The 10,849-nt window shown below is 37.9% G+C and overlaps 1 long non-coding RNA gene across 1 annotated transcript; it reads left to right on the top strand.

Annotated features, from left to right (window-relative positions):
- The first annotated feature begins 1,047 nt into the window (after window positions 1–1,047).
- Window positions 1,048–5,506, top strand: LOC119780464. Its single transcript, XR_005280395.1, has 3 exons — window positions 1,048–1,098; window positions 2,576–2,751; window positions 5,357–5,506. It is a non-coding gene; the product is annotated as an uncharacterized LOC119780464 (long non-coding RNA).
- The last annotated feature ends 5,343 nt before the right edge of the window (window positions 5,507–10,849 follow it).

The following is a 10,849-nucleotide window of genomic DNA, read 5'->3' as shown; positions in this document are numbered from 1 at the left end:
CATCATAAAAATGGCACAAAAAATAAAGACAGTTATTTTGATGATTATTTATTATTAAAAAACAAACCAAAAAGAAAACAGGAGAGTCTTGATTCTCAAACTTTCACTATTAAATCGAGGTTTAATGTTGAATCTATGATTCCAAAGAAACTACAACTCTGATTTGAGAGCTCATCTGAACAACCTGGCCACATGTCAACAACAAACGCTTTAATACAATTGATTAACTATAAATAATATCTGTTTCTCACATAAGGGACATTAAGGTAAGATGATTTATGATGATAGTATGTCGATTTTGTGGAACTGCAGTCCTGTGAATTCCTGGATGACTGCTAGTCACATCGGTAATAACATGAAACGCCAACTTGCCCAAATATATTAAGAAAAATAACCAAAGAGCTTGTATAAAAAATTTATGAAAAACACTCTGAGAGTAAGGGAAACATTTTTGTTTGGTACAACATAACCTTAGAGGCATTAATGCTGATACTGACACTTAAATTTTTTTAGTTAAACCTAAATATAATTGTTAACTTATTACATCTTTAACTTTTCAATTAGCTTTTTACCTTTTTTTCTTGCCTTGTGAACTTTTTTCCCCAACTTAATTTACAGTAATATAAAATTCCAGGGCGGGGGGTAGTGGGGGGTGCTCCATTTGTAAGGGGTATGCAAGTGATTAAAAACACTAACTTGCCCTATTAAGGGTTAGGGAGATCTTTTTAAATTGGGTTATGTTTTTAATTGCACTAAATGTTGCATATTAAATAGAAAGTGTTGAGCTCTGAACTGAACTTATTCAAATGATTGAGGGGGAAGCAGTCTCAGATATGTTCAAACTTCCCCCTCCTATACACCCTTTCCAGCACCTTTAAGGGAAGTGCAAAAGTTTTAAGACCCACAGTGAGACATAATCCATCACCCTGTCCTGGGCTGTCCCTGGGCCTCCTCCTGGTGGGAAGTTCTTGGAACACCTCCTGAGGGAGGCTCCCAGGGGGTATTGGAAGCAGATGTCCAAGACAAATCAGTGGACATGTGTCATGATTTGGTTAGAGGTTTTTGTGAGGACCCAAATGCAGAGGCAGGGAGGCTGAGGTGAGTTCTTGCAGATTTGATAGAATGATCACAGGTAGAAAAACAGGAATCCAAAAATCAAGGGCATAGGTCTGATTTAAACTTTGGTAGGGACACTATTGGTCTGGTGTCATTGGTGCTATGCAATATGCATGCCCTTTTTTATGCTCGATGTGAGCATCCGTACTGATAAGAGGAATTCATTGTTAAAAGAGAAAAGCAACATTTTGCTCCATTAATAAAAATGTTATATGCTCTACACTCATTAGATGCTGTTTATCAATGTTTGAAGTATCACCGGCTCTGATGAATGTGGAATTAGGACTGTTTTCCACTTTGAAAACGGTTTCATTTGAACGACTAAGAGAGAAGGTAAATACAGTATTTTCTTTTGAAGATACAGAATTGTGCAGAGTTAAACCCCACTCTAATATTTGTACCTACTATTCTCTCTCTGTATCAAGCAAAATAATACATTCATTAAAATATTTACTTCACTATAAAAGTTGAACATCTGGGCTGTAGTTACTCTGTGAAGCCAATATCATGTATTTCATCTGGGGCTGAAAAAAATGAATCATATTAATTGATTATTTCAATAATCGTCAACTAATTTAGTAAGTGATTCATCATTAACTGGAGTATAGAGACTTTAAAACATACAGTAATATAAATGTAAAATGTGCCTTTCCCCACAGAGCAACCCACTTAGATCAGTGATTATATCAAAATTGTAAAAATAAAAACAAAAAAAATGAAAACAGTAATATCAACTAAATATCGGTAAAAAGGAAACCCTCACATTTTCTTTTTTAGTTGGCTGTGGCTAAGAATCAGAAATGTTGATGGCTTACAGCCTTTATTTGCCCATTTTTCCAACAGTCTTCAGAACTCCTGGCTGACTCAGAATATTTCGTTTTATAAAAGAAAAAAAAAAGTTTTTTGTTTTTTAGTATACATGATATTCATTTTTTTATTGGGGCTAGTTTTGTAGCCTAATATTAATTGTAGTAACCGCTGCATTCTAGTGTGAATAAATTTTCAATGTTGTGCTCCAAGCACACGCGGACTAGAAAACAGCCAATCAGAGAGAGAGAAGGCGGAACTTAAGGCAGAACAACCAATGAGAGTTGAGTTAAACAGCGCAGCACAGTTCCATGCGCTGCTTCATGAAAGGGACAGGAGAGACCAGGCAGAGGAGCTGCGAGAGGAAAAGAAGCCACTGCTGCAACAACTACTGCTGTAAATTATAAACATGTTGCTCACATCCAATTATTAGGTCGGTTCAAAATTTTGGTAGGGACATGTCCCTATGGTCCCTATGCAAACCTACACCCATGCTCAGAGGTAAAGCCTGAGCTGTTTATATTTTAATATAGAGCTGACACAAATAGTGTTCTATGTGGCTGTAGTTGGTTCCTCTAAGTCTAATTTAATAAATGTTGCATATATTTCAGCAAATCAAACTCTACCCTCTATTTTTTTTTCTTTTTTTCAGATCAGGAGCTATTTGGATGTTCAGAATGAGTCGTCTGAGCTGAAAGTAACAGCCGACTGGGATATGGGGTTATGGTGAAAGGTTTCAGCTGCTGGGTCGATCATTTCTCCTGTAGACACGGTTTATTGGAAGCATGTGAGCTGTGACTGGATCGTTCAACAGGACATGGCGGTGAGGTGAGTTTAAATAAGGAATGTGGCGAGTTATATAAACATTCCTATTAAATACAACTTCTTTTTTTAATGATTCTATAAAGAAATGTATTGCCTCATTATAGATTTTGAGTGTTTTAGTTAAAAGCAAACGTATGAGGGTATGCATAAAAGTTAACACCCCTTGAACTTTTACCAGTTTTGCAAGAATCAATAATGTTTTAGTTGGTTTAAACCAAAATATATGTAATAATTAGTGTTGCACTGATGCCCTTTTTTGACCCCAGTACTGATACACGATACTTGGCTGTGCAGTATCGGCCGGTACCAATACAATACCGAGACCAACTGTTTGAAATGTATGTGTGTGTCTGTATAGGAAGAACTGCATGCTACTTGGATATAAAATAATTGCCATCATGGCTTTGTCAAGCTGCTGCCTACCTTTGTGAAGCAGAAAAAGACTAATACTGCCTACCTGGAATGGGTGACAATAGTTGAATAAACTTTTGGCTCTCAAAATGGCATCAGTGCCTTCTATGCCGGTGCACGCCAATACCGATACCACCACTTTAGTGCTGGATCAGTGCAACAGTAGTAATAATTAATTGTAATTTGTAGAATTTGGTTTTTCAGTGTAGATAGATGTCTTTTGAGGTGCGTCCCATTGGTTGACCATCAGATTCAGATTATTAATGGTAATTAAGTATATCCATTTCCAAATGACTGAATCTCATTTTGACTTGATGCTGGAGTTTGATAAGGCCATTATACCCAGATTTAGTTCTGGATGTTTCTTCTTGCGGGATTGCCCTGCATTTTACTACACCCATTATTTCTAACCAGCTCCTTGAAACAAATATTTCCACTGCATAATGCTGCCAACACTTTGCTTCATCGTGTTGAGGTAAAATTCAGAATAATGTGCAGAGTTTATTTTTAACCAGACATAGAATTACTGGATCTTATCCAAAACACATTACTTTGTGTTTTATCTGACCAGAGCATCTTCTTCCACATGTTTGCCGTTTCCTAAATGGTGTTTAACAAACTGCAAACAGGGGTTTATACCCGTGTTTACCCAAAATGCTGTTCTTTTTTTTTCTTCCTTTATTTACAAACACGGAAAATGCAGAGAAAATATTAATCTCAAAACGAGAAGTGATGCTCTGCACCAGTATTAGCTAATAGCTGTTTTCCATTTGTAGTCCTCTTCACTCTTTACAAAAGTGTTTACAACAGATTTGCAGCTTTCCCACCTGAGACATGAGTCTCTGCTGCTCCTCCCATTTAGATAGACCTTTAAGTAATTTCTCTGATTAATCCCCTTCTTCATCTGCCTGTCAGCTAAGGTGTAAAAACTTGCAGACATTTTAACTCTTAGCGTATGTTGTCCACAAATTTGAGAAGCATCCCGCTGCAGCCTGCAGCCCACATCAAGGACAGCCATATTGGAAATGCTCCCGTACCAGGGCAGGGAAGCACATAGACATATAAGAAGATATATATAAAGATATATGTAAAGATATGTTTTCATCTTAATTGTGAAAAGTTATCCCTCGAGCCCTGACATCAATAGTCCGTAAATTTAAACAAAAATACGCCGCACAGTGCTGAGGCATCATTAGTGTGTTCAGCTTGAATCAGCAGGTTTGAGTAGCAGGTCGACCGCCCCAACATGGCGGCCGTAATTCCTGCGCCGCAACAGCCAATGCGGGGTCTACTCATATTATATTATTATTTGAACTTCAGCACCAGCAAGTATTTGGTTATATTGCTTTTCGTAATCAACGCTGGAGATAGACACGAGCAACCCCCACGTCCCCATGCGGGATTAAGCGGGTCAGAAATTTGATGGATAGATTTTTTCTTAATCTGTGATGGACCGGGAATCTGTCCAGAATCCACTGCACCAGCCCTAACGACACCACTATAGGGATAAGTGTGCGTGTATGACAATTGGATAGATAAATGTGTCCTCAATGTAATGTTCATTTGTCTCTAAACTACCAATGTAATTTACGTTTTATGAAGTTTGTGATAGGGTTTGAGGATAGATAAATACATCTTCATAATAATTCCTTATTGTTGTTTATTTTAGACCGTTTGTTACTAATGTTATTTTAACATCTGAAAATTTAATAAAGATTTAAAAATAAAAAGGACATACCACGTGACAGACATACCATGTGACATAACACATTTTTTTGGCCATTTCTCTCGCCAGCGCCTATAGGCAAGAGCGGTCAGCATTTCCAATATGGCTGTCCTTGATGTGGGCAGGGCTTGATGTCAAGCCCCGTCTTCCCGCAGGCTGCAGCGGGATGTACTTGACAAATTTGGCCTTTATAGAAGAAATGTAAAACGAAAGCCAGTTTTGAGAGAAAAACATAAAAGATCTGGTTACCAGCTTCTCACAGCTTACAATATAATTTGAAAAACTAGATTTTACTGCTATTGGAATAAAGCAGGAAACATAAGTTTCAGTCTATCCAAAAATCCATCTAAAACCAGCTTCTGTTTGTAATATGACAAGATTTGAAAACATTTTGAAGCGTATGCAGACATATGTAAGTACATACAAACGTTCTTTCTGATCTCCTGTGTGGTTTATTTATCTCCTCTGCAGTCTGCCTGAGAGTCAGATGCCCACAGGCTCACCCGACGAGTGGGTGGACTGGTTCCTGTACCGTCTGCAGCTTGATCCATGGATGCTGGGCGGTTTGGTGGTCATCGGCTTGTTTGCAATGGGGACTCTTTCACTGGTGCTCTTTGCTCTGCTATACACTGCATGAAAAGTGAGATTTTCGTCCCCGTAAACTCCCGCAGATCTGCCTGATTTTCGTCAGTTTCCGACAATTTGCAACCCGTGCTTGTCCGCGTTTGTCGTGCCACAAATTGTCGAAAACGGACTCTGACGTATGTGGAGAGCGATCAGCTGTACTAATGGCCCTAATTAGCATATGAATGCAGCAAACCCGCGCGGCTGGCCAGGTCTGGCTTGAATAACCTACTCAGTATTGGCTGAAACCACTATTCTCAAACAAATTAAATCGCTCGTGATTGGCAGCAAAACCACACGTGGCCACGCCAGGCTTTAATTTTCTTACTGAGTATTGGACGGAACCACTTCTTTTTAAACAAGTAAAGTCGCTCGTGATTGGTTGGCATATATATATATTTATTCATATATATATATATATATATATTTATTCATATATATATATATATATATATATATATATATATATATATATATATATATATATATATTTATTCATTCATATATTTATTCATTCATATATTTATTCATTCATATGCTGTGTATTTATGTTATCCTACACTACTACACAATTATTATGCTACCATCAAGGACATGAATGAATTTATACAGGAAATGAACATTTGCCAGGAAGCTGTTTATGCAAAGAAAGAGCTTTATTGAAACACACACAACTATATACAACGCATATCCAAACACATGCGTTTCTAAAAATTAAAAGTCCGTGAACGGTCCGTTTGCTTCCTCGGGGTTGGAGGTAACTGGCAGCATTCCCTCCGAGGCAGGTCCGATGTGCAGACGCCTACTGTGCGTGGCCCTGTACTTCGGCATCGCTTCTAACCGGGACTGCAGCTTAACACAGAGTTCAGTGAGATCCGGCCTACGAAATGGTGGCGACCGGACAATCCATCCAGAGGCACCGCCGACGACGGCGGACTTCCAGAGTTCCACTTCCTCATCTGCTAGCACACTCTGCCTCGCTTTCAGCAGCTGAAAAAAAAAAAAACAATGAATCAGCGCACTGCGTATGGACACAACACATCTATTAATGCACCTGAAAAATAGTCACCAAATAAAGTCTTACCCTCTTTCTTCTGGCCCGACTCCGAGCAGATTGCCTCCGCACGCAGCGTGTTGGCTGGCTGCGTATATCTGAAGCTCCTGCGTACCGTCTGAAAATACGTCTTACAGGCAGCTGGAAAACAATTAAATGAGAGTGGTATAAATAAAAAATGAAATGCAAGTCACAGTAACAAGGAAGGAGAAAACATTAAAACAAGTCACTTACACACAATGTCGTCTTTATCAACATCGTGCAAATCTGGACTTGCTGATATGGCTCCGAGCAAATAGGAGGTCACCGCCTCATTGTGAGGCGACAGTAGTCTGTGAAAACAAAATGTAAAGCTATGATCGATATCTATCCGTATCCATTTCCTTTTACCGCAGAATGAAAGCATATTCTTTAAATCTTACCCTTGCTCCGGTTCATAGCGCCTGCAATTAGTCTCCGAGTTTTGAAGACGGCGTACTGCTTCCTGTGAATCACAAAAAATACACTTTAATAAAGCTTGTTCTTGCTAGGCTACTATTAGCCGTAGCTTAGGCTAGGCTGCTATTAGCCGTAGCTTAGGCTAGGCTGCTATTAGCCGTAGCTTAGGCTAGGCTGCTTTTAGCCTAGCAGGCAGTAATCAAACATATATTTACCGCTAGCATCTCTTCTTTGAGTTCGTCTTGTTCGATGCAGAGTCGCCATCGCGTCCAAGAGGAGTTTTACCCCGAAATCCAGACGCTCCAGACCGCCTGCACAAAGCAAAGCATGCATCCTCCACTGTGGCTCCAGAGCTCCGCTCTGAGTTTCTTGGAGATCGTAGGGAGCATGCGCGAGATGAACCAGGGTTTCCGCGGATCAATAAAAATAATAAAAAAATCATTCATTTTTTTAAAATCAAGGCCTTAATTGGCACTAAAATTTTTAAAATATGTTTATCGAAGTATTTATAATTCTTTAATAAAAAATGCTTATAAAAACAATTTCGTCAGATATATTATATCGCTGCAGGTGGAGAAAAAGCTAGAGGATATATATATACGTATATATGTGTGTGTTTACATACATACAGGAGTCATGGAACTGTGCTTACAGCTCCTTCATATTTCATGTACACTCAGGGGCGGATTTAGGAAATTTGGGGCCCCCTGAGAAGAAAACCCATAAAACAGACCAATTCTTCAGATAGAGAAATGTTAATAGAATAGACATCCATTATTTGTTCTAGGTTTTGTCCCTCTCTTCTTGTCCCTTTTTCCTCTCTATTTATCAGCGTTCTGATGGCATTTTAGCCAAAGGATTTTTATCAAAAACATAATTAATGTGCACAAATAAGGATTAGTTGTATTAACCATACATGGAAACAGAGTTTTATGGGGCCCCCAGAACTTGGGGCCCTAGGCAACTGCCTAGTATTGCCTAATGGTAAATCCCCCCCTGTGTACACTAATAACTTGTGTACATGGTTCTTGTTGATGGCATTAAAATCATTTCAAATAGCATTAAATTAGAGTCACTCATTCCTGTATGAACCCTGTGAGCGCTTAATTTAATATGACATATTAAAAAAATCCCACCATTATCCAGCATATGTTCAGTTTCTGCCCAAATATATATATATATTTTTGTAGATTTTTGTAACGGGGATAAGGATAATTCAAAACTGCTTTTTTTAAATAAACTTGTTCTCTTCTCCCAAACTCAGCATCTCTTTTCATTCCTGTAATAAGAAGTTTCTTTTGAATGGATTTGATTAAAGTTTAAGTCCCTCGGTATAAAATAAATATTTTGATGGAGATGAGAAATCTGCTTCCTCGTTGGTGAATAACCAATAGTTTGGATCCAATCATTTAAATAAACGGTGTTAGTTTTTTTTTTTTTATATATATATAAGAATTGTGCTATAATTTCTAGTCACCGATCTGTTGCTGCTATATTTTAATTTGACGAACCGGAATTTGTCGATGTTCTTTTTCCTGTTTGGTGCGATTGCAATTGCGGATCTTGACCTGGCCGGACCTTATGACCACAGTGTACCAATCTTCTGATGGCTACTTCCAACAGGATAATGCGCCATGTTATAAAGTGAATCATCTCAGACTCATTTCTTGAAACTTTTCCACTTAAGTTATTGTGAATTGAGCATATTGACAGACAACATTTAATTTTTTATCTTAAATGCAATTTTTTTTTTTTTATAATTACTGCTCTAAATGTATTGCTCTGTCAGCTAAAGATCTGTTTTGGTCTCTATACTTTAATTAAATAAATCAATTCAAGCTAAAATGTAAGAGGCTATACTGAGCCTGATCTCTTTGTATCAGAGATTTTCTTACCTTTTAGAAAAATGTCACTTGGAGTAAAACCCCCCCTGCAACCCTGATTTGCATTTGTATAGCTCACAGCATGTTCATTTACATGTTAAAGCCTCCCCTAGAATTCCATGGGGGGGAGGCATGGGGGGAACACTGCCTAACAAAGTCCACGTCAATTTCTGACAATTTACGGGAGTTTTCGGCGAAGCCTGCAAATTGTCGTAAACTGCCGCTAACCTGAAGTTCCACGACAATCTACAGTGCCGCATATTGACGAAAATCCCACTTTTCATGCAGTGATATGGATGCTGCTGTGGCTCAAAGGAACCCAGGCAAAAGAAGAGGAAACAGGGGAAGAATGCAGTGATTTAGTAATTTGGCTGGCTATCTTCACAGCAGAGGCATTTTTGTATATGTGGTAAAAAAAAAAAAATAAAAAAAAGAAAGAAAGGCCTGAGAACATAGAGGCTAAGTAATGTTTTTTTTTTTTTTTCTGTCAAATAACATTTAAAAACATTTCACTATTATTGTATTGTATTTTATTTGCACTTATTCCAGAAACTATGAATAGACCAAAAGCCAGTTATCTGTCAGATGGAACTCCTTTTGTCATATAAAAACATTATCCTAAGTCATAAGCAAGGCGGTGGCTGCATCATGTCCTGTGGATTCTTTTTCCCAGCTGGGAAGTTATGCAGAGGTCATGGGCAGACATTTGAGGATCAATACAGGCCATTGCTGGATATTCCTTTGTTGCAGGATGACTTCAAGCACATCCACAGATATATACTGATTTTTGTTTATGCTTTGGTAAAAATCCCTAAAGTCTACTATTAGAATTTGGAAATAAAAATAAATCAAGTTATGATTACTGTTGATCTTTTATACGCCACTGAAATAAAATGTATTTTATGGTAAATTTGTTTCCTCTCTTTTTAGAGCCAAAGCTTTAACTATTCATGATCTTAGTTCAAGTAGGCTGGTTGTATTGTCATCTGCTCTGTTACTATATGTAGCTTTAATGCTAAACATCCAAAGCCATCCTGTACAAACACATACATTTGGTGTACAGATCGATTTTTTTTATTTAATAATAAAATATTCTTTCACATTATGAGATTTAAAACGCATAACGAAGGACAACATCGCCAACTGGAACAGTTGCAACCAGGGGCGTTGCTAGGCACAAAGTTTTACTGGGGCACTGGCCCCCTGATGCATATGCCCCTCCTTCCATACATAAATACAGACAAGCACACTGCCCAACCCTGATACATTCCTACCAAAATTACCAGTTGAGATATTAATTAGTATAAGAGCATATTTGTTTTAACAAACATGAACATTTTCAACATTGCAGCTATAAAAAATAAGACATCAACAACTTTGACAAATAAAAAGTTTCCTTATACACATTCTGAAGTAATCATTCATTCCTAGGTTTCAGAGTTTTAGTTCGGGGGAAATTTTAACTCATCCTGAGCTAAGTTTTCCTTTTATTTTTTGAGCATTAAAGTGTACCTCCTATTTATCATTTTTGCAAAGTGGTCAATCACTTGTGACTCAGCTTAGAAAGTTCTTCCTTTTCAACTGATAAAATAGCAAGATGATGGAGCTTGTCTCATTGTGCACCTCAGCCAAGTGTGGATCTTTCTCAACACACTGAATGACCTTTCACAACTCCAGCTGTAGACTGGGATTGTGAGGTAGATCTGGATGACCTGCGTTAGTGTTGGGAATATGATGTTATCAAGCAAATTGAAAACACACTGCATATCCTTGATGACAAGGCTTTCTTTTTTAACCAGGAAAAGCTCAAACCATATTGTTTGTAACGTCCCTAATGTAACTGCTTAGCTTAAATCACTAATTCATTACGGGACCTTACCTCCCTCTCTCATATATCCATCTACAAACCAATGCAGTAATTTTCAGTTAGTAGCCTATAAATCATGTGGTTTCACTGGGAAAATA

Source organism: Cyprinodon tularosa, unplaced genomic scaffold (genome assembly GCF_016077235.1).
Source record: "Cyprinodon tularosa strain WSP-4 unplaced genomic scaffold, ASM1607723v1 ctg160, whole genome shotgun sequence".
NCBI classification, from domain to species: Eukaryota; Metazoa; Chordata; class Actinopteri; order Cyprinodontiformes; family Cyprinodontidae; genus Cyprinodon; species Cyprinodon tularosa.
Note: the sequence above shows the minus strand (reverse complement) of the source record. Positions and strands in the feature narration are given on the sequence as shown.